Consider the following 25,904-nt stretch of genomic DNA (forward strand, 5'->3'; position numbering starts at 1 on the left):
ATCAGTGCTTCATGAGGTGAAATTCTAATCCAATGCATGACTTGCAAAAATCGCTGCTAGGTGAGGTTTCATAAAATGTCTGCGTTGCTGCATGATGTTTCCTTTGGTGGTTTCTGGGTTGTCATTGGTGTGTTTGGTTGAAAAAGGAAAAATAAACTCTTTAAAAATTTGTCATTTTTTTGTAATTTTCATGTTGTAGGTTTTCTATAATGACTGCTTTGTTGGGACTTTTCTGCATGAATTAGAAAACATAACTGATAGAGCCAGATAGCCAGGTGTAAACCTTTTCTTTTCTTGTCACATATTAACTGTTAAAAGGAAATACAAATGTTTGAGACACCTTTTATAGTTGAATAGTATTTACAGATTTGATAGTCGTTTCAGGAGAAACTGCAATAAACACTAGACTATTGTCTGAAGTGTACACACACATACATATAAACACATACCTACCCACACACAGACATATATATATACATTAACATACACATGTGCACATAACTACACACATACCTGAATAGTCAGGAAATAGAAATGCACACTCTCCGAGAACAGAAAGGTTGGCAGTATAGACAACCAGGAGACCATGAGAGGCTAGTGAGTGGGATGTCCCCATTGCCTGCCCTACACCGGGAAAGAACAATGACAAATTTTACATACCCTTAACGATCACCACCTCTCAAAAATGTACTGAAGTAATGATCGTATCAGCAATTGATAGTCAATGGAGCAGAGGCCAGCTTTAAGAATAATTAAATTCTTTCTCACATTTGGGGATCTCCGCCGGAGGCTGAGATGGACTCTGGGGCTGCCATTTTGGATTATTATAAAATAAGTTAACAGAATAAATGAGTCCGTAGAATGAGGCACAACACACAGGTACAATGCCAGACTCTGTCTGACCCCCGAGCAAACAGTATAGACTGCACTTCTCATCCCTGTTCTCAAGATCCCACTCTAGCCAGTATGGCTACAATGCACAGGTTCAATTCCTTGGCCTATAAAGAAATAGGCCAAAGCTGGAAGGAGTTCAAGAAATCCCCCAACCTAATACTCATGTTTACAGACTGGTAAATAGGAATTCACTGAGGGCAGGGACAGAGGACTTGCTCAAGATCACATAGACATAGAATAATTTCAATGATCACAACCCATTTAAGGCACAATACGGCCCCACAAGTACCCTGATACAATGATAACACATGAATATTATCAATCACAATAATCATATTATTTGAGAGATGTGGGTATTAGCAATATTTTCACTTCAAAGCACTCAGAATGTTTTCTCTCCACGTTTTCAGAGAGCAAATTGCTTTTCTGATGGATGGCCCAGAACATTCACTCACTATGAGAAAGTGTGACCTCTGATCTTTCCTAAGTTCTTTTTCTAGATTAATCTTTACTCTCCATACACCCGTCATCTAGCCATGCTATTCCTTGAACACTTATTTTTGCTGTTAACATTTTTATTTGTAAAAGAAAATGTATTCATTTCCATGTACATTCGTTCCTAGTGCTTTTTCCATAAAATGGTGATTCTCTATATTGGTTGTGTATTAGAAGCTATGGAGGATATTTAGAAAAATGCGAACGCACAGATCTCTGGAGCCCTGATCTAACTGGTTGTTCTGGGTGGGGTGTCAGTTAACTGAAGGATAAATTACGAACAACAGAAACTCACGCATTTACTCATTGATCAACTTCACACAGTTGTGGTAGCCAGCATCATAATCAAGATGGCACCTCGTAGGTAGACAAAGGCCTGCTGCTTGCTGCAGTTTCTTCTGCAGGAGTGCACCTCCCTCCGTGGCCCCGTTCTGCAGCACAGTTGGTCTCCTCCTCTGGATGCAAGGAACCTCTGAGCTGCTACTTGTCACTGTTGTACCTTGTGTACATTTCATACTTAAGGTCACAAACCGTGCGTAGTAATTTAAGTTAGCTTTTCTAACAGCCTGCGTTTGTGTTTGGGGGATTATTGATGTTAGTGCCCACATGTGGTGTCCTTTATGTGGCATGATAGGATTTCATAGTACGGATAAGCCATGGTTTGCACACTGATGGTGAATTGAGACATTTGGCTATTCTGAACAATGTTCTCATGGACAGCTACTTGTTTTCATTTCTGGGTCACGTGGCACGTGTTTAGCTTTACAGGCAACACTGTATTGTTTCTCCATGAAACTGTACCATTTGTGTGTCCAACCAGAGATGTGTAGGAAATCTAGTTGTACTGCATCCTCACCAGCATTTAGTGTTATTGGTCTTTTTACTGCAGCTGTTCTAGAGAGTATGTAGACATCTCAGCCACCATCATTTTTAATTAATGTCAGTTCATGCATCACCATCAAAAATGTATTTTCTGATGACTTTCATGACAGCTTGGATGACGGTGATTGTTACACAATGTTCTTTCATGCCATTTCTGATAGTTTGAGCCTTATCTCTTCTTCCAGCCCTAACTTGAGCTCTGACTTTTCCATGAAAACTTTTCATCAAAGACAGGGGCCATTTTTTTTTCTTTCCGGAACCCTACACCACTCAGTATTATTTAGCACATGCTTCTTTGCATTTGAGTTATTTATGTATGCAATTACCTTATCCACTAGACTCTTAGGTCTTTGGGGTCTGAGATTTTATTTTTGCACCTTACCTTTGTAGACCCTAATGAACAGTTGTTGAATGAACCGTGAATATTTGCATCATTTGCTCCATATTTAATGTAATAAAGTGATGATTTTAGGATCACAGCCACTGGAGCCAGGCTGTCTGCATTGGAATGATAGTTCAGCAATGTGTGACCTTTGTGAGCCTAGGCAAGAAAATAAATCTTTCTAAACCTCAGTTTTCTAAATAGGAGACATTTCGTTTATGCTTGGCGCATAAAATGCACAATGCAAGTACCAGCTGCTTCCAGAGTGCATGCCTCTGTTCTATGCTGAATATGAAGATCAGAAACGAGAGCGTGAAAGCAGCACCCTTCCAAAGCGAGGGGCGGATGATGGGGAAGAAACAGGCTAGAATTCTTCCTCGGCTACAGTTGTGGGTAACAGCAGGGTGTGTTCTGAGAAATCTGTTAGCTACTAGGTGATTTCATCTCGAGTGAATATCAGCGTGTGCGTAGGCAGACACAGTCTTCCGCAAACGAAGGCTGCATGCTACAGGCTGTCACTACCCCCCCCCCCCCGCAGGGTGTGTTCTTATCTTGGTGGCTGTCGGTGGTTGCAACACAACGGAAAGGATTTGTGCAGAGGTCACAATGAAAATGATGGCTGGTCTGTAATTGTTTGCACCATCACACGGCCGTGGGACTGCTCTTGCATCCATCGTCCTCCATGACAACGCCCTTATGTGCCTCATGATGGTGTTGGCTTTGGAGAAGGGTGGAAATCAAGCACCTTTCAAACCTCTGTCGGTTAAGTTGTCCACAGTGTGATTGCACAGTTAATGCGGGCTCACCTGTCTCTTCCCATGACCTGGCACTTGGACACTGGGCAGTGACTGGGGAGATTTATTTTCCCCCCTTCAGTTTGCCTCCTATCACGTGCCGACCGATATCACTTCATCCAGGGGCAGTTCTTTCCTCCAGCCAATGGATCTGGCTTCCAGCCAAGCTTCTCAACCAAGATTCTGGGGCTCTTGTCTTGAGTTCACCCTTTCCTCATGGTGTGTCACAATTCTGGTAATATTGTTTGGGCCACGTGACATGGAGTAACTTTTATCATGAGTCTGCTTCCATCTTTAAGACAGGTTTATTCTTGATGAATTAGTTAATTCGTTTTTATTTTATGTACATTAGTGCTCTCACTACATATTTGTCTGTGGGGGTGTCAGATCCCCTGGAACTAGAATTAACAGACAGTTGTGAGTTGCCATGTGGGTGCTGGGAATTGAACCTGAGCCCTCTGGAAGAAGAGCCAGTTTTCTTAACTGCTGAACCACCTCCCCAGCCCCCAAGACACGATTTGGCATTCGGGAGCATCCTGTCCTTTCCTGGTGCAGAGCATTATTATCATGGCAAGAGAAAGCTGGGTTAGCAATAGCCGTCGTGACGAACTTTCCTTGGGTTTTTACAATGTATTAAACACGGCACTCACTGTATAGACTATCACTTTCAATCTTAATGATATTACAGAGGAGAGACTACTGCTCTCTGAAGAATATGGAATGAGGAGGCAGAGGGCTAAGTAAGTTGTTTAATATCACACTGCAAATAAGAAGCCATGTTGTCCTCCTCTGCTTACTTATTCATTTGGTACTTACATTTCCTAGGTTTACTTACAGCAGATTGAAGTACCTTTGAGAGTTAATTATTAATATTATCATTGGATGTATGTGTGCACATGTGATGGGATTTTGAGTGCATGTGTGTGTGCGTGTGTGACATGTGCGTGCATATCTGATGTGTGTATATGTGTGCATGTTTGACACGTGGTATGTGTGATGTGTCTGTGTGTGTGTGTAAACAGAAGCTGATGTTTGGTGCCAGGCTCCATCACTCTCCATTTTGTTTGTAGAGATGGGCCTTCTTATTGAACCTGGAGCTTGCAGATCCAGCCAGATCCGCTGGCACTGAAGTCAGGGCATGATCTTGCTTCTACCTCCCCAGTTCTGGGATTACAGGTGTCTGTGACTGCTTCCCAGCATTTTCATACAGGCACTGAGGGTAAGAGCCCAGGTCTTTGTGATTGGACAACAAGCACTTTAGCAACTGAACCGTCTCTCCAGAAACACACTGGCTTTTTAGACCAGAGACTTTAATCAGTAGTAATAATCCCTTTTCCTTCAAATTCCCTACTTTAAAAAACTGTCCTTTACGTGAAGTGTGCTTATCCAGAAGTTAAGCTAGAATATCCCACAAATATTTACTGCAGAGGCATCACCTTCAGTCCTGTTGAAAGCAGCCCCTTGAAGCCGTTTACCATGTCAGTGATTTAAGCTCTTGAGCTGCACTGGTGTGAGAAAAGCGGGCATCTTCAGCTCTGGAGGGATGTGCTCAAAGGCCTGGAAAAAAGTCACATGCAAACTCTTAAGTAAATGTGATGATACTGACTTTAGCATGGCATTCCCGGAAGCAACTTTGTGGGTGGGTATCTGCAGGCGTGTGTGTGTGTGTGTGTGTGTGTGTGTGTGTGTGTGTGTGCACGTGCGTGTGTGTAAACATTTTGGTGGAATGCAAACTTATTATACTACCTCTACCAACTGGCCAGACATTAGTGCTGAAGAATGTTCTATATCTTTATTGTGGAGTTGATAGTTTTCAGTAGAGCAGCTGGTTAAAATTTGGTCTGCAGTGTTTCTCAGGAATTTCGGATTTTTGATTTTTTTTTTTTTTTGAAATTTGTTTCACCTGTATTCCAAATGACAGAGTGTCTTTTCTTCCATGATGGAGAAGAAAGTAGTGTTTGTACATTCCTGGAGATACCTTCATAGAAAAGCTGGCTGGCTTGATTTCTCGTTGACATAAATAAAGTATTTCATTGGCTCCTGGAAACACCGGTCTACTTGTACTCTGATTGTGTTCAAGCTGTGGGAGGGAAGGAACCAAGGAGGTTATTTGAAGTTTAACCGCTGCTGACAGTGTGGCGGGGAGGAAGAAAGCAGCTTGGAGTGAGGAGTCATCTCTCTTCCAGGGCTATATGGTGAGGTTGGGGGGGGGATTCATTTATTCAAACATCGAATGTTTTGCAGCCGCCCTATGGTGCAGAATCTCACCAGATGTTCCCTGGCTCCTCCACACAAACTTGGTCACTGTAGGACACAGGGAGCCTGCTGTTCTCGTTGCTCTCGGAGGTCTGGCTGGGAGCTCCCTGCAGGATTAGAAAATGGTGCTAATGAGGCCTGGGCCACAAGCTGGATCCAGGTGTGAGCCAGTTACCTTTTCACAGAGAAGAGCTTTGTCCTTTCGCCTCAGTTTGCTCTAGCCCCTGTCAGTCATTCTACAAGTGGGAACCAGGAGAGAGCGTACGGATGAATGAGGGATTCATTTGCACTCTGAGGACTTATAGGACCCGTTTCTAGCATCATCTTTTCAGGTGTGGGCCCGAGAGCAGAATTAACAGGAGGCAAAGACACAAGTCAAGCACGAAGCTTCACAGAAGCATCTGCTGGGGAAACAAACTCAAGAGACACAGCTTTAATACCCGTAGTATACAGGAGGATATCAAGGGACACAGCTGAAGATGTTTTTATGTCTCTGTCCACTACAGCTCCCCTTCTTCAGGTGGTGGAGTAGGCCATTCCGTCCTCTTGATACTAACGGGAAGCAGACAGGAGGTACATAGGTGGATAATCTGGCCACAAGCATGCCAGCCAACTGGAAATATTTCCAAAACACTGTAGGAATTAAGAAAGAGAGAGATTGCAACTACAGAATAAACTATTGATTACTCCAATATAAATCCCCCTCCATTTCCCATCCTAAGAGAATCTGGGCTTTGTGTAGGATCCCACAACCCACCAGATGATAACAGGCTCCAGGGGAACTAATCTCAGGTCCAGCTTCAGGGAACTCAAGCTGATTATTTTAAATCAATACTGGGAATGTTGTTATTTTTCTCATATGCATAATTTATGAGCAGTTCTGCAGCCTGTTCTGGCCAGTAATAGCTGGGAGGGAAAATTTCAAGCAAAAGTCTCCTTATGAGAAGGATGGGGAGAAAGTGGGAGAGCTTAGAGATATGTGTGCGTGTCTGTGCGTCTATAAGTGTGTGTGTATGAGAGAGAGAGAGACCGTCTTTCTTCCTCCACATGTTGTCACACTGAAGATGGTACTGAGCCATGCTAGCAGTTAGTGTAGTGTCTGTCAGTCCATCTCACTGATGTTTCCTGTGGCTTGAAGGCGAATTTTATACAAGTTGCATCAACATAACATGAGTTAGAAAAATGTTGTATAAAAGTCAATATTCAAGGAAACTATTGAAAGAAGCATCGAATTTTGATAACTAGAATACAGAGAATGAAATATTTTAGCTGATAAGGTATTAATGTTGAGATAAGAACATTGCAGATATTAAAAATCAATTAAAAGGAAGGCATGGAGATTAGGAAATGGAAAGAATACAAATTTTGGTGGACATTTGATCTTTTCATGTGTAGTCATTCATTCCAGGAGGGATATAGACCATTTGTAGAAAAAAAAAAATCAGTGAGGCTATTCTTAAATACATAAAATAGCTAGATAAATGGGTGATAAGACTATGAAAATTATAATAAAAGTTTAATAATTACATAAGAATGGAGGGAGCCAGGCAGTCTAGATTTCAATGTAATTTCACAATTATGAAGACCAAAATGGAAAAGAAATTTGATTATTAAAGTGAACTGATTATACTCTAGAGACAATACCCTGTATCCTCAGGAGGGTTCACTTTTACATACATAGGACACAATGAAAAACATAAAGGACAGTGCCCTCACCAAATTCTTCACTGTGAATTCACCAATGACTCACAAAAGCTTGTCAACCAAGGGGCAATTAAAGTAAATAAAATCTCACAGAGTCTTGAGAATAAGACAGGAAACTAAAGTTAGGCCATGTAGTAGGAAGAGTTAGCTGGACTAAGATCTTGGCAGGGGAAGGAGTTTGACTATAATTGATCTGGAAAGCTTCAGCTGTTGACGGACAGTGAGTGGCAGCTACAGAAGAGTTGAACCTTTGAAGAAGAAAAAGACCACATAATTAATAAACACAGGGAAAGATTATTAAAAACATCCAAAGAAATGACAGTATACAATTTCACGCAGATACATTTTAATGCCTGTTGAGAACATGCAGAAATTTCCAGACAAATAGAAAACCAAAGCTGATTTCAAAGCAGATGCTGTGAAAGAGCACAAAGATGGACAGAAGTTCATTATTTTCTCGGTATGATTCATCTGGGAGTTATAGAATATACCAAAATATGGCTACCGATAGAAATCAGGGATCACCTGAGAGTGTGGACTGATGTTAATGGATGCTGGGAACCTTCTGGAGAAGGTAAAAGTGTTTTGTGTTTTAAACTGGAGGAGTAGTTACAATCATATGCATCAACTAGAGGCGTGGATTTATCGTATGCAAATTATAGCTCGAGGGAAGAAAAGCACAAGGCAACAAACCGAAACCTAAACCTGAATCAGAAAGGAAACCTGAACAAACTGGAGGCTGCTGAACAGGAGGAAAGCTGTCCAAAGTTCCTCCGGAACAGAAAATCCTGATGCTATGAACAGGAGAACTCTTCCAACTCTCCAATTACCAGCGAATCTAATGCCCTGAGCATGAACTACAGCAAGGGTGGTCCTGGACCAACGGCTAATCTCTGCCTATAGCACAAGTTCTTCTTAAAGCTAAGATAATGAGTGCAGCACATTGAGGTACATTCTAGTTCACCCTAATCTTGGTGAAAACACTCCCTTCGGTCAGCTCCGGTGTGTAAGGATATAGGTGTAGAGGAAAAATATCTGTGTCAGTCTCAGCTACCACTGGACAGAGAAGGCATGGTCAGCCACAGGTGTCTCCGAGAGCTTCTGAAGGGACGTGTGTGAAGAGGTAGAGAAGGCATAGGAACCAGTAAGAACAGTGCAGCACACCCCAGCTGGTAACAGCAGGACACCCCATGTAGGCTTAGAGGGATGAGGAACGTGAGTGCTCACCAGAGCCCAGAAGAAAGATGCGCTAGATGAAAGACACACCCATTCGTGCCTTCTGTGTTTTTATCAAGAATGTATATTGGATTTTGTTAAGCTCATCTTGGTCATTTACACTATAATGTCATTTACACTGTAAAAGCGGGAACACTGCTTAGTTAATCATTGGAAGCGTTCTTACTAAAGAACAGAGAGACATTTGTTATTCTTTAACACTGTGCTTTAAAGTCAAACGTGTGAGAGTCAGCAATGAAAATGCAGTACTCAGTAGAGGTATGGCGACGTAGCTTGGCAGCGTGCTTGCACGACAGGCGCAGGATTCTAAATGCGTCATTTCACACTGTAAAATAATAAAGATAATAATAATAACATTCAATAAAACATTGAAAAGATGCTAACACTAAAAGATTTGAAAGAGGTAGACAAACTCTGCCATTTATAGATTATTTAATTATTTAATGAAAAGCCCTAGAGAATAAATTTAAATTCTAATTAAAATGTTACGGCAGGAGAACTGCAAAATACAATGAGCAGCCAGCTAGGAGACGTAATTACAGGAAATACTCCTACTTGTTTGTATGTTTGTTTGTCTAAGTTTTTCAAGACAGGGTTTCTCTGTATAGCCCTGGCTGTCCTGGACTCACTCTGTAGACCAGGCTGGCCTCGAGCTCACAGAGATCCACTTGCTTCTGCCTCCCAGAGTGCTGGGATTGCAGGCGTACATTGCCAAGCCTGGCTAAATACTCCTGTTTGTAACAGCACTAAGGCATCAGGAGTTTGAGAATAAGCTTTACAGAGAACGTAAAGAACAGAAGGGGACATGCTGCAGTCTTGAGGTGTGTGTCTTATGTTTGAAAACTCAACATCAAAAAGAACTCAATATTCCATGAGTTCCTCTTTAAACTACCATATCCCCACTGAAAATAAAAATACCAAGAAATGATTTTTGAGGGGTAAAGGGATAAAAGAGCAATGCTGAAAAGAATCCCTAACTGTTATTTAGACAAATTACATAGTTTTCAAATTTTTATTTTTCAAAAATAAGAGCACTGAGGGAGAGCAGTTTAGATATTACAGATTTTGGGGATGCTCCCATTAAAAGAGTTTGTGTTTAGACTGGAAAAGCTAGCACAGCAAAATCAAGACAACTGTAAAATTGAGTGAGAAGCTTGGTAGACAAAAACACAGAGAAGAACAAAGCGTAATAACGGTGATACCTCAAATGCAAGGAGCACACACACACACTCCCAATGTGTGTTTGGCTCAACAGTTGACATTTGGAAAAGAAAACACTGACTCTTTTCTTCATACCATTTGCCACTACAGGTGAAAGAATCAGTGACGCCATCATTTAAAACATAATATGGCAGGGAGTGAGAGAATTCTTTAACAGTTTTGACTGAATGAAGAACTTTCTCAGTGTAGCTCAGGATCCAAGACACCAAACTAAGGGAAAATTTCTGACTCACAGTATGAAAGGCTGGTCGATTGCCTTCATCAATGAAGAACTCCACAGAAACAGTCAGGAAAAGGCATGGGCTTGGTAAGAACGCACAGGATTCAAGGCTGTCACATACCTGAAAGGTCACTGGCAATTACTCAAGCAACTGGCATATCAATTCTATGTTTTATATTCCATGCAACACACAATAGTGGATGAACATATTATAATATATGTATTGATATAGCTGCATATTATTAATATTTGGTTAATATATTTTCATCTATAATTACATTTCCTATAGAGCTGGGAGCAAATAGGTGGAGAGAAAGATTTATGTCATCATGTATGTTCTTTTGGACTTACACAGTCTTTCTTTTTTAAATGTCACTTATTTTCATACTAATTTTAAAAAGTAGCATCCAAACCAGTGAATTTCATTATGGCATTTTTATTTATCCTTTATTCTTTTGTGTTCTGCTTCCCCTCTCATGACTGGTTCCTTCACCCCTTTTTTTCTCCCCAGGAACCCCTCTTCTGCTTCCGTGTTACGAGTATGAAATTCACATTTCCAGCACATTTTTAGCAGGTCTGTCATTTTCATGTCTGATTGCATTGGGGAGCTGAGGGGTCTCCACAATGTGACCTCAGGGGCAAAAGTGTCGGGGTTTGGGGTGGCTGCCTCCTTGTGTAGATGTGACTGCCTTGGAGACTTCTCTAGCAAAGAGATTACTCTTTTACGCGCTTGCACTTTTTGGTTGGAGAGCACTCTATTTTACGTAGTCTGCCCATTTGACCTTCTTGTGCCTGACATTGTATAATTGATGAAGGACAGAAACTTTTCACTCAAGACTCTTGAAGCTAGTCTCTCTAAGGTCAAGGGTAGAGGCAACAGCACTGATGCAAAAAGAAAACATTTGCTAGGTGATCCTAGTAGGTTCTTAGATTGTCCACAGACACGTGCTAAAAAATACCAGGTTCTGAATTTTGAAAACCAAAGTCTGTGTCTATGTTTTTGAGCCCATTTTTCTTTCTGAGTAAGTTAAAACTGGTTAATAAAAGATATTTACTAATCTCTCTAGTTGAATATTATGTTGTTTAAACCGTCTAATGTTATAGTATTGCTGATAAGATTCTCAAGCCCCTAACGTAATAAACAGTAAATGTTATGCTGTAATTCAATAAAATAAAAAAAAACGTATAAGATAATCACAGAGGAGTCTTGGGCTTTTGGAGAGGAAGACAAAAATCATGCCTGGCGGGCAGAGGAATGGACAGGGCCCAGGCTTTCAGCTCTAAATGGGACCTAAAGGGGGTCTCACATTTACCTTCATATTTACCTTCACGCTTACTATCATGTTGCCTTCTGTGAAGTGGTTTCCCTGTGACGGAGACGCTGGATTATCACACACAACTTACTGCACAGATGGAAGAGTCTGAAGTCCGCTGACTTTAAAATAGTGCGTTCATTTTGAAGAAAGGATCTGAAGGAACACAACGGCCACAGGCTCCTTGTCATGTGGAGAAGCTGCCCATCAGTGACCAGCAGGGAGCCAAACTTTGCTTGGAGGGTCAAGCAATAAAGCAAAAATTACATTTCCAAGGTGCCTCTCTCCTTCTATCTGGAGTTGTGTCTGACTCACATGTTTCATTTATTTTGAAAGTGCGATTGCATGTGTCAGCTGTACTCTGACCTTCTGCTCTGGGCAGAGAAGGCTGGTCACAAACTCAGAACCACCATGAAATGCTAATGTGTGTTGATGCTGTTGTATCTTATCTTACAATGCTATTTCATTTATGTAATCCTCGCACTGAACAGATAGGACTCCATCTTCAGCTAGCCAGAGTCCTGAACAGAACTAAAACATTTGTGCAGGAGTAATCCGAGAGGAGGAATTCAGGCTCCCATGCCTGTGTAAGATCAGTTCCCAGTGTTGGTTCATTTCCCACTCCCTTCTCCTGCTCACAGCTTCACAGTGGTTAAGCTCTTCCACACTGAGGCTCTCTTAAACCTTCAGACTGCAAATGGGCATGTTTTCAAGTTCTGTTCTTTTGTCTTCCTTGGTTCTGTTTAATCTGAAGACAGTTTGATGCTCTTTGTCACTACCAGCTAGAAAATGGACCCAAGGAAAGGACTGTCATGTCGACACATGCTGTGTCACACCCATTTCACAACTTGCATCCACCATGATCAAGAAGAAAGCTGCTCCTTAGTATGCATACAGGATGCTGTACACAGGATGCTGCACACAGATGCTTCAGAGCCTCTCCCTTTCTTTAGGCACACAACTGAGTCTTTACTGCGGCAGGAAACAGCTCCCTGTGCCTCCCCAAGGGTGGCCCTAAGCTGCCTCCTTCTTTCCTCATCACTCAGAGCTGTGGTCCCTCTGTCCAGAGGGCATGTCCTTTCCCTGTGCACTGCGCAACTTTTCCCTGTTGATTTTTTGTGAAACCTGTCACGAGTTTCCTGCGGATTTGTCTGCTCTCCCGTTTCCTCTGCATCTTGGCATTTAATACATTATTCTACTACTTGTGCCCTATGATGGGTCAATAGCTTCCTTACTAATTTGTCTCAATATTATAAAATCTCCAAGAGTCTTCCTTAAAACAGGAATCATTTGGAAGACAGATAAAGCCTGTTTTCTTATTTACTTAGAAGTAACCTGTCTGTTCTCATTTCTGTGTCGTTTGTGCTGTTGAAATGAGTAATAACTTAGCAAAAATAGATTTAAAAATCCTGCAGTTACTTAATTCAAAGGCTTAAGAATTTGAAGCATAAAGTATTAGACTGTCAGTAGTTTTTTAACTTGTAATATTTCACTTGAATTCAAACACTTAAAGCAAATCAAAAAATCAAAGGATATTTATTGCTGGCTTGCAGTCACATAAAATAACAGTGGGACTTGGATATGATATTGATTGAATTCTCTTGGAGATGTGTGATTTAGTTTTATGGCGAGTTTGGTAATGGAAGTTGTCAAATGACACCTAAGAAGTCTATTAATTCCTATTAAGTTGACAGTACTGATATCGGGAGATTGGGGCTCTTATTACATGTTTAATAACATACATCCCTGTTAGTTCATGTAGAAATCACATACTCCTTTATCATGTTGCTACCCTGCATAACACTCTCTCTAGTGAGCAGTTATTTAATGAGAGGCATTTCACCACCAAGATCACAACAGCTTCCAGACTTTTGCTATTGACTAAACGCATGTCAGGTGGCTTGGGGAGCTATGCGGCTTCCCTGTCTCATGGTGGTGCCCACAGCCTCAGAGGCACCCGGCAGTCACCCAACGGCGCGCCTGAAAAGTCACTGGTAACGGCTGTCCTTGCCACTTACCACATTTCATCAAATCTAAAACTTTCATCAATTATAAGTCATGATGCTACTTTATGTTCCATTAAGAAATAAAAATGCTGCCAATGAAACCAAGGCACACCATTGATTGATGATTCGGCACCTCTGATTTCAGACATGTTAAATGAGAGGAGTAAATCTGTCTTTAATAATGGAGGTGTTAGTTATAACTCCACCCACCTCTCCGCTCTGGAGGCTTTCTCTAGCCCTCCTGACTCACACACTTTGGAAAGTGATAGTATAATCATGAGCCCCAAGAGAACTGGAAAAGAGAAGAATGTTTTTGTGTGGCTGTTGACATGGAAAAGTCTACTATGAAACCTACCGGTTACTAGAAGGAAGAGTTCTCAGTCTTTTGTCTCCAAACCGGTGCTTGCTGAACTTGAACCTATGTGACAAGGCATGCTGGATGGTTGACTTCTTCACCTCTCCGCTGCGTGGGCATGCGTGTTCCACACCTGCACATCTCTCCCAAGCACTTCCTACCTACCAGACCCCCTGAGTCTTTGATAACTACATCAGCAAGGTGGTTACAGGAAGCTGTTCTGACAGGCCTGTTACATTTTCCAGTGATGAAACAGAACAGTACCAAAGTGTGTCCATACATGTATCTGCTTATGGGGGTCCAGTTCTAAAATCTGTTTGGGAGCAACTAGCGTTTTTTTCAGGCACTATTACACATTTAATGGATAATGTACCATCCTCATATAGACACGCCTTACACCAAAATACTTGAAGGTGGAGAGAGGTGAATAAGAAGGTGAGAGTGAGGATTGTCATGCTACCAATATAAATGATTTGAAAATAAACTAGAAACCATGAGTTCAAAGCGTTTTTCTTCTCTTGTTTTTATTCTGGCTAGATAAGTTCCTGGCATGTCTCAGTATATCTTCCTGTGGATGGTTCTTTCTAATTCTCTAGGGAGGTAGATGCCCTTTCCTTCTTTTTTCTTTTTTCAACCTTTATCAAATAACTGATTTTATTTGGAAAGGAGCAGAATGCAAGCTTAGAACTCTGGCAATTGATGCTTCGGCATTTTGGGGATGCCTTTACTTCATACAGTCAGCAACTAGAGATAAAGGAGTCTTCCCTGGGCCCCATGGATGGTATTGAATGTGGGAAAAACCAGAGCTACTAAATAATACAGTTTGAGAAATGTCAAGGTACAGAATTTGGAATATTCCAGCCCCCGAACGTTAATGACAATATGCTCATCCTTTTAATGGAAACATTGCCGGGAGGCTCCTGGCTACATAATCCATCATGCTGCGGAAGGCTTGCTGACTTATGCTTTGTGACAGGCTAGTGAGAAAAATATACAAACTCATACACGAATGCTGCAAATCAATTCTCCAGCAAAGTGGAAATAACTTGTGTACCAATAAGCAGTGAGACCTACAGGGGAAAAAATCCCTTTCTGAATTTCCAACTTGTACATAGAAAGAGAAGTAATCAATCACATGGGAGAGCTTCCATTTCAGGGCTGTTGTTCGTAAAGACAAACCAGATGCAATCAGACAAGACCAGAATATGCAAAGGCCTTTGGGTTTTTCCATGCTCTTGGTGCAGAGAGGAAGCAGGGGAAAGTAAGACATTTCTCTCCTTTTCTTCTACATGTGAAAATGGGAGCCCAGCAAAGGCATGTACGCAGGCTCACTTTATTGTCAAAATGACTAATTAATCACTCTACAAATGGCTATTCATCATACATTAATGAGATACTGTCTTTACTCTGGCAAATACAGGTTCTGTGGAAACCCTTTCTCCTTGGTACCCGAAGCAAGCTAAAAGCATGCAGAACTCAATTAATCTTGGAGCAGCGTGGGGTGTTTGAAATTGCTCAGTTTGAAAAGAAGCATATAGCAAAGCCATTTAAACTGTCCATATTTCACTGTGTAAATTCTGAAGCACTTAATCATTGCCTACAATCCTTTTGTTGCCTTTCTTCCTCTGTCATGTTATCACTGGGTCTCCAGCCTTCCCTTTTCCCTACCAACTTTGTATCCTAAAGCACAAACCAAAAAAGAGTGAGGTTTGAGGTTGCTGGTAAATTGGATTCTCAGTGCTCCTGGATAAAAAAGTATATATATATATATATATATATATATATATATATATATATATATATATACTTATGTATACATACATATATATGTATACATACATATATACATGTATATATGTGTGTAAACACACACACACACACACACACACACACACACATGCACTTCCAGAAAAAGAAGTACCTGTTTCTAGTTGTATCTGTTATGTATTGAATGCCATCATTTACTGATCAACATCAAGGCTAGAGTCCCAGCTCTAGATGGATGCAGGATCAGCCTAAGGAGGAAAGGCTGTGACATCTGCCTTGCTTAAACAGTCAAGTGTTTATATTTTTATACTGGCACCCTGTAGCCTGCTGAGCACTTGTTCTGTGCCAGGCCTTGTTGTGGGCTTAGAATAAGTCCCAGTTTTCTTTCTGTTGCTGTCATAAAACATACTGGCATAGCGCATACGAGGGAAGACAGGGTTTTGTTTTTTTCCCAGCTCAATTCCAGGTTATAGCCTGTCCTCACAGGCAAGTCAAGGCAACAAGAACTTAGAACAGGTAATCACCTTTAGGGCAGAGGTAGAATGCATGCCTTTGTGCCTACGGCTCAGCTTGCTCTCTCCACGCTTACACAATTCAGGACCAAACTCAGGGAGTGATGCTACCCATGTTTAGCTACATCTTTTTCTCATCATCTAAGATAACCTCTGCAGCTATGCCCAGCCTGATCTAGACCGTCCCTCACTGATACTTTCTTGCCAGGTGGTTCTAGATTGTGTCAAGCTGACAATTAGTATGTCACAGGATAAAAAAAAAAAACAAACAAACCTGGATTGGTTTTATTTCTTCCCTTTTGGGTCCTCTTACAGGCCACCATGGAAATAAACTGTTGTTTCCTCGGGAGATTAAATTCACAAGAAGAGCTAACACCGATGTACATGTACAGAATATCACAAGGTTTGGAGGGGTCATTTGTGCCAAAGGAGGACTAGATGTCGGCTGCCTTGTGAAAGTAGCTGACCGATTCTGAGACAAGAGCTTGAGACCAGATTGGAAGCACATTGCACATCTTTCTAAATATGGTGAGAGTCTTCGAGTTTCTACCAGAATGTTGTGCCAGGCTTTGAGTCTACAGCCGTGATTACAGAAGCATTTGCAGGTTCTGGAATGAAAATGAGTATATTTGGTATCGTGGGGTAACATAAGTAGCCTCATTCATGAGAGATGGTTTCGAAATAGTTATTTCATTGATGGCACCATTCTGCACCTTTCCCTGAGCCCACGCCCGGTTCACCATGGGACTTTGAAGTGTCTTCCTTTTGTGGGCAGATATTTCTTCCTCCTGGGTATGGTCACAGGCTCTCTGCTGTCCACACGTTGTCACTTCTGACTTATTGAATAAGGTCTTCATTCCAGCACACTCAGATTGCACATGAACTTCAGAGGGTGGTCAGCTGTAAGGTCTACGGGAAGAGCAAGGAGTGTGTTCCTCATCCTCTGTAGATCACAATCTCCCTTTGTGCCACCTGATCACAGTTTGCTAAAGAAAGCCTCTAACTTCGCACATGTGTAATCTGCTTAAGAAGCATCACGTGGTGGCACACTACCCATTTTTCAGGGCTTCTGATGCCATTCTACTTTAGGGAAAATGTTCTGGCCTCTCTCTCTCTCTCTCTCTCTCTCTCTCTCTCTCTCTCTCACACACACACACACACACACACACACACTTTGTTGAAAGTTTACTTCACTCTCTGGGCCTTTGACTGCCATTATTGTTTATTATATATTATCAGACCTTAAAAAGCATGCCCAGCAGAGAAATACACTGAATCAGGCATTGAATAAATCCCATAAATGTAATAATGATTGCCTATGGAGAGGCTAGGCCAACAGGCTTGATGCCAACAAACTGATGCCAATGTCAGCACAGAAACATCAACTCTAATACAATGCTATTGGTATCAGTGTTTTAATATTAGAGTAATATCATTGGCACCAGTAGAAAATGGACCTGAAATAGGCTATTTGACCTTTGCTGGCTCAGAGTTACTCATACTGTGTCTTATGAGTATTAGGGCATGTGGTAAGTCTGTATAAGGGAAATAAATAAGCGTTCAACAACACTGATGGAATCCATGCTCTATGCCATTTTTTTCCAGCAATTATTTTAAACTTTACTTATTTTCATTTAACAAAACAACAGGGCGTGGTATGTAATGGCAAGGCTGCAGTTCTCCTGTTATTATAACCCACATGTGCTCTCAGTTCTGGGACAAGGAATATAATGTCATGCATTTCTCCTGGTAGTTTTTAGTTTTCTCTTGTGAGTACAAGATGCCAGTCTTGGCGTACTTCCTAAACTTATTACAAAATTCCTTTCCATGTGGCACATGTCTTCTGTCTTCCCTTGCCAGCTCAGCCCTCTCTCCAACTTTAGACCATCACCTAAGAGCTTTCTCACTTTCCTGAGAATGGCTCAGACACACATGAGCAGACATAAGACACACCTCCAGCCCAACTGTCCATAAAATTACACTGTGTGCTGGCGTGAGTCATGCTGGTGGTGGAAGGATTTAGGCAGGTAAGTCCTCCATAAAAATGCTTTCCTGTTCTTCAACCCCCAGGATGCTGGATTTCAAGAGTAACCGTGATATTAGTCAAGGTCTAGATTTAAAACCCGGTGTCCAGTATTGTTTCTGAAGGTCATTTGCGCAGTGACCTCCTTCTGATTCAGGAGTGGCTCTAGGTCATGGGCATCACCAACATTCATAACTGAAGTCCCCAAGGACAGTGACACCTGAAGGCATCCCAAAGCTGTCTCAGGTCTTGGCTTCTATTATTTTATCTTACATGGTGTGTCCATCATATTCTCTTTGCTCGTCCACACATCTGTACCATCTCTACTTCATTTTATGTCTTCAGGTACTTTAGAGAAATTTCATGTTTTCGTCACTGGAGCTTTAATGATGGACATAAAAATACAAGGTCTTTGTGTTTCACCATCAGTGACGATGACGATAATGTAAAAGTCCTTCACCATCACAGTACCTATAGGCCTGAGCTTTACCCGTGGAACTATAAAAGAGCAGTGGACAAAGCAAATATTGATAGATTTCATTCCAGTGGGAAAAGATGAGATTTTTCCACAGGTGACGGCTCACTGAGGGCAATTCCATACTAAGGACAAGTTTTCTAGCTTTGGTGGCGTATATACAAGAACTATCCTGTCATCCAAAGAGATTACCTGGTGGCAATACAACCTAACTGGACCTTAGACAGAAAGTGCGGAACAGGCCGAGTGACAGGCTGGAGTCCAAAGAGTCGAGGTGTAAAAACAAAAGCAAACTACTCACATTTTATCAAGCTGTAGTGAGTGAGCATCGAGACGTCAGAGAGAAATGACAGACCTCTTCACTTTCACAGAGATCGGAGTCTAGTGGTTTATAAGTCTAATCAGAGGAGAATCTTAAAAAGTATCTGAAACCAGATCCAAGTTCATCCCAAGTCAAATAAGTACATCAAGTAGTTATTTGTATCCCAAGAAGCTGAAAGTTATGCTAGATATAAATGGAACTGAGCCAGGGTCCCTTCCTGTGTATTTAAAGTGTCCATCTGAAAGAAACAACAACAATATGAACACCATCTCCTTTTCCTTTATTCCGTGTTCTACGTGTGAGATTCTAGATGTGTTTATTTCAGGAAATGACATTGAGTTTCTACATTGAGAAAGCAAGAAATTGTGGTTCATAATCAAAACAAAATACAGGCCATAGACCTCTCACTGGCTGAGTTATTTGAATTAGCATCATGATTTTTTGAAAAATGTAAAAAAGGCTAAACAGTTTGGAAAAAACTGTTTAATAGAAGGTGAATAGAAGGGATATTTTAAAAGAAAAATACAAAGTCTGGAAAAATAATGAGAAGGTTAAAATGGAAAATGAAATGTCAGAAACTAACCTTTTTCATAGGTTTGACAGAAAGTTGTGTGGGAGAGGAAAAGGCATCAACAAAACGTTTACAAATATCAATGAGAGAGTCTCACTGCAACGGGGAGAGAAAAAATGAAAACAAAATCAGGTAAGCCATCAAAAATGTTAATAAGTCATTGAGCCTCAGAAACAATGGAGAGAAGATTTACTTAAAGAAATAGACTGAAAAACACCCAAGTGGGATGAGAGCAGCGATACATAAAACCAAAATTCAACAGACCTCAGACAGGATAAAACGTCAGGATCACGAAAGTCACATTGAGATATTATCACGGTAAAGCTGTTAAAAACTGAGACCAAAAGGTGGGAATTCCACACCAGCTCACCTGAACGAAGTGGAATCTTCAGCTGAGGGTCGCGCAGCTAGAAGGGAGCGTGGGTCTGCTGGAGAGAATGGCGGACCCTGAAAATGGTATATGAGGGACCCTGAAAATGGTACATGTGTGCCTACATATTGAAAGGGACATGGTTTAGCATTGTAGTGTTTACATAGATGAGAATCCACTTTCTGACACGAAAATAACATGTTGTGGGTTTTACAACACATGCGGACAACAGAAAGTCTTCACGCTTAATGTAATTATGATGTGAAGTGTTCAGGTCTCTTGTCTTGCTTTTTAGCCACTTACTCCTTTTGGTCCTTCTGGCTTTCTGTCAAAGATCACATTTTCAGTCTTCTCTTTTATCTTTCATATCCATATTTGCCTGCATTATTTTCTGTCTCTTCTAGGACCGCTCACCACCTATTTTGAATGACTTTTACAGTACTTAGGGGAGGAGGGTGTCTATTACAATACTTACAGGAGGAGGGTGTCTGGTAAGAGTCACGATTTCTCTGTGAGCACTTGTTGCTCTGGCACAGGACCTGGGTTCAGTCCCCAGCACTAGCAGAGTACTCGGAACCATCTGTAACTCCGGTTCCAGAGGATGAGACACCTCCTCTTGGTCTGTGCATGAATGTGGTGCACAGACATACATGAAGGAAAAAAATCATACACATAAAATAAAAGTAAGTAAATAAGGGCTCTAGAGCTAGCTCAGCAGTTAGGGGCACTTGCAGAGGACACAGGTTAAATCCCCAGCACTCACATGGCGGCTCACAACTGCCCATAACTCCAGTTCTAGGGGATCCAGTGCCCTCTGCTGGCACCAGGCACACAAACCCATATGTGAACAAAACATCCACACCCATAAAATAAATAAATATTTCAAACACTTAAAAATACATCTTTAAACGATGACTGAAGTGTAGAAGCTGGAAGGAATTTTCTTAATAAAATAAGACTCTTGAGATAACACCGTGAAGCTAACATGATGCAAGGGTGAGAGAAATCTCTTCAGATCAGTAATGAAACCGATATTGTGTTCATTGTTTGCAATTAGATTGTGTTGGATGCTTAAGAAAAATGAGATTTAAAAAAAAAATTGTGGGCACTCCTGGCAAAGGGCCTTAGGGCTCACGGCCTGGGAGAACTTCTGAGGGCTTGATTACAGAAGCTGGCTGGAAAGCATGTGACCTGACATTGGACAGTCCGCCCAGAGACGAACAACCAATAGCAGGCTTGGAGATGGTGTGGATAAACCTGATTGGTGGCCCAAAACTCTGTATCCTATTCTCTCTTCCTGAGTAAAGGAGTCTGCAGCTGCTCACCCTCACACTGCATTCATCTGACTCCCACTGCATGTGTGCTGACTCATCCACGCCTTTCACCCCCCTCAGCCTGGATCCCCTTGTCCTCACCCACGGGCTGGACTCTTGGGAGGAGGACCAACAAAAACCCAAAACACACAAAGGTCATAAAAATAAGTAAAATACTATGATTATGTAATAAAATTGTGTTAGTACTAAGGAATCTTCAAAAACACTTTTAGGATGAGTAAATTAATTTAGCAAACTCAAAAGTTCAAAGTCAATTTAAAAAAATGAATCTATCTTTCTAGACCACTAACCCACATTTGAAGGACAACATTAAAAAATAGTGTCGGTGGCAGCATCATCAACGAGCAAACTATTAAGGAATAAATACATAAAAAGTATACTACATAAATGATAAGCTTTTCTCAAACAATTTTAAAAGTCCTAAGTAAATAAAAACACCATGCTTACAAATTCAAACACTATCACATTTTCTTCACTCCAAATAACATATTCAATTTAGTCCACAGGAGCAGGTGCAGAGACCCAGCGCCAGGCATTATGTGGAGAGTCTAAATTGGAAGTATCTGCTGGGTCCCTCCTTCCAGAGCTCAGGGAACCCCAAGAAAGATGGGGAAGGAGACTGTAGGAGGCAGAGGGCTGGAGGACACCAGGAGACATGGCCACTGAATCAACTCAGCAGGGCTCACATGGGTTCAGAGAGATGGAGGCAGAAAACACAAGGCCTACCTGGCTCTCTGCTTATACCGTGGCTGTTAGCTTGGTGGGTTTTGAGAGACTCCTCACGGGGGGGGGGGGTGTATCTCTGAGTCTCTGTCTGCTTTGGGGACTCTTTCCTCCTGTTGCGTTGCCTTGTCCAGCTCCATAAGAAGGCTCTTGCCTTGTCTTATTGTATCCAGTTTTGTCATGTTTGGTTGTTGTCTCTTGGAGGCCTGTTCAACAGAAGGGGAGTGAGTCCGAGAAAGAGGAGAGGTGGAAAGGATCTGGGAGGAGCCAAGATGGGAAACTGGTTGAAATGTATTGTATGAGGGAAGAATCTATTTTCAGTTACGGAAAAGAATAACAAGAACAAGAACAAAAGACAAATGAAACTGCAAAGGTAAAACTAGGAAGGCTCTAGAATAACCAAAATCATGGTAAAAGATCAAATTAAAATTGTTTCAGTCTTTAACTAAAAATGTAAAGCGATGAAGCAGCACCCTAATGCTATGGGAAAATGGTCACTGACCTGTAGTCATGTCTGTGGGGCATTTTCTTAGTGAACTGATAGGAGAGGGTCCTTCCTGATGTGTGCACGGTGCCTTCCCTGGGCAGGTGGTCCTGGCTTGTATAAGGAAGCTGGCTGAGCGAGTCCCGGTGGTAAGCCAGTGGGAGAGCCTCCCTCCATGGCTCTTGAGTCTCTGCTCCTGCTTCAGCTCCAGCCCTGACTTTCCTCAATGATGGACTGTGAGTTGGGGAAATAACTGTAAGCCAAATAAGCCCTTTCCTCCCAAAGTTGGTCTTGGTCACAGTGTTTTGTCACAGCAACAGTACACAAAGTATAAAAGGATGAATCAGGTTTTCACAAGGTAGGTAAAGCCACCTGGAGCTTTTGCGATCACAGAGAATACATTGTCATTGAGTGAGGCACTGACGTCTTTGTGTATGCACACACACACACACACACACACACACACACACACACACACTACCCACTAATCTTTAAAGGAAACGACAGACAAATTAAGCTATCAGAATCAAAATGATATCATTAGTAAATATGTTATAAAATAAACAAGCAAACCATCCTTTGGTACAAAATAATTGTTACACATATATTGTAACTATTCTTATACTTCACAAACTAACTGCTCTCTGGGATTCGCAAGTCATATCTACAGTTTAATAATAAGGAGGACAAGCAAGCCAATAAGAATTGATGACAGACAGGAATGGATACTTCACAATGAAGATATAGGTGCAAGCAATGAGCACATCATATGTTACTAAGGATCATTAGTAACCAGAGAAAAGCACCAAGGGCAGTTAGCGCTGGGAAGAGACCCCTAGCTGCTCATAGTGATGTGGATACGTGACTGGGAGTGCCCAGCTCTAAAGACGAAGAACGTGAGAGCTGCAGGATGGGAAGAGCACCATGGACAGCTGTCTTCTGGACATGGTGTGGCTGCTGTACTCACAAACTCACAGCGGCAACCTGGTTCCCAGCTATCCTCATAGAGTGTGTGTGAGGTCAAGGCAGCCAAACTTCCAGCACTGATGGAAGGCTCTCAGCAGGTCCCACCCCTAAGTGAGGTGATACTGGCTGTTGATAGCTGCTGGAGTGGAAAAATAATATTCTTTGGGGAGGAGTGAATGCCATTGGATGGTCCCTGTTTGTCTGTGTGGCCTCACACCGGTAGACACACGAGCAGCACCCATAGTTATTCTTCTTTAAAAGCAGGAGATGAAGTTTAGGAGAAAGACATGTTGGAGGCAAAAACTGAGGCTGGTATAGTCATATTTCATTGTATATGTTTAGAGACCACCATGACATACAACCTAACAACATGGCTAAAATTTAAAAAAAATTAGCAGAAACTACTTATAAAAAGGATTTATATACTACTAGTGAGAATGCAAAATAGTACAAAAGTGATGAAGATATTGTGACAGTCTCTTATAAAGTTAACTGTACTTAGACCATCTAACCCAGGAAATTCATTTCCAAGTATTTATTAATTAAAAAATCATCCTCAAAGAAATGTTCATAACAACTGAAGCCAGAGTAATTTATATGAACGTTAATGGGAGATTGAGTACATAACAATAGATTTAGCAACAAAAAAATTAACAAACTCCTGATATACACAACAGCCATGAAAACCACTGGCATCTTGTGAATGATAAAAACCAAACCACACTTGACTACATGCTATGGGGTTCCATGTTTGTAAAGTAGAAGAACAGGCAAAGCTCAGCTACTGTGGTAGGAATCAGAGTGAGGAGTTCAATTCCCAGCAACCACATGGTGGCTCATAACCATCTATAATGAAATCTAAAGCCCTCTTCTGGCATGCAGGTGTACATTCAAAACACAACATTGTATACATAATAAATAAATAAATCTTTAAAAAAAATGGGCCATAACACTGAACAGAGTTCAAAAGTAAAAGAGGCTGACTTGGAGATTGGAGTGTGACCAGAAGCGGGAATTAGTTCCTTGTCTTGTTGTTATGACAAAATACTGAGGAGGAAAGGTTTAGTTTGGCTACCATGGCGATAGAGCTTGAGACAGCTACTCACGCTAGTCACAGCTGGGAGGGGCGGCAGGTGAATGCTGCTAACCTTGCATTCTTCTTATTTAGTCTGGCGATTAGGACGTGTCTTACTACATCTATTCCTAGAGATTTGTCTCCAAGCTGACTCTAAGTTCTATGAGTGGACATGGCTAGCCTTCACACACGGTGTGCCGGGAGCTTCTTGCCTTGGTGGAAATGTTTCGGGTCCTGATTGGGGTGTCCCAGAGATGCTGCCGTTTTCAGAGCATCTTGGACTCTAAAGGAAGCTCTGGATTCTCTTGATAATTATCATTCTGGGATGAGAAGAGGACACTGATTTCTGTATGAGGAGAAGATCATTGCTAAACAACAAACAAGCAATGATGGACACCAGAAAAGAAGACAAGGAGCTGAAGGTTCTGGGAAGGTTTTTCAGCAATGAACTTTTATTTCATTTTATTTATTTCACTAAGCAGTAAAGGTGAAACAGATGCTCTCTAGGAGTGCTGAAGAGAGAGGTTGAAGCAGCATGGGAAGAAGATGTAACCAGCCAGTCAAAGGCCCTGAGAGCTGGAAGGCACGAGGCAAATTCAGAAGATGAGCCATTGTAGCTGGACATTGGCTGAGGGGTTTGCGAGGCAATTTGTCTATGGAATAGGTAAGATCGCATTAGTTTTTTGTTGTTGTTGTTGTTTGTTTGTTTGTTTAAAAAACACTGGCAAATGTCTCAGGTGTCTTCCAAGGAGGCTGGGATGGCTGGCAGCGTTTAAACTTGTCTTTAGAAATGGGACGTGGCCAACAATGGGTGCACGGAAATCACATGGGAGGTTGTTGCTGTGGCCTGGGATCATCACGTAAACTTGGGTTAGAACAAGGGCAACGGTGAAAGAGGGATCCAGAGGATAAGTCCAGCAGGACTTGTTACTGGATGAGATTGAAGGTAAGGGTGAAGCTGGGGGGAAATGTGATACCAGCCACTAAGACACAACAGAAACAAGGAAGCAAATTATAAGGACGACGGAGGAGTCGATTTTTTTTTTTTTTTTAGCAGATTGGTATGCCTTTGAGAGCTCTAAGTGGATATTGATTGAGTAGTTGGAATGCACAAAAATGACCTGGACTGGAAATGTATTTACTGGAAATTTTGGAGTCGTTCATTTCTGCTAATGAAGCATTTCTGATGTCATTCAGGAAGCGATTAAAGCTAAAGACAAGTTTAAGGCCAAGCATTGAGAAACCCCAAAACACTGAGAACTATCAAAGGAGAAAGGAGACTGCTAGAGAAATCCGAGTGATGGGTGGCAGCTGGCATGCAAGTCAAGACAGGAGAAGCTTGCAGCAATGGAGAAAGGGCCACCAAGATCTAACACTGCCACTTAGCTCAGTAGGAGAACTAGAAAATGCCCATTTTACTTGTTGGTACAATAGGCACCCAAAGCAACTAAAAAACAGAGGTCTACAGACAGTAAGGGGATGGTGGACTCACAGAGATCATCTGTAACTGTTTGTGAGGCACAT

Source organism: Meriones unguiculatus, chromosome 3 (assembly GCF_030254825.1).
Source record: "Meriones unguiculatus strain TT.TT164.6M chromosome 3, Bangor_MerUng_6.1, whole genome shotgun sequence".
Classification (NCBI taxonomy): domain Eukaryota; kingdom Metazoa; phylum Chordata; class Mammalia; order Rodentia; family Muridae; genus Meriones; species Meriones unguiculatus.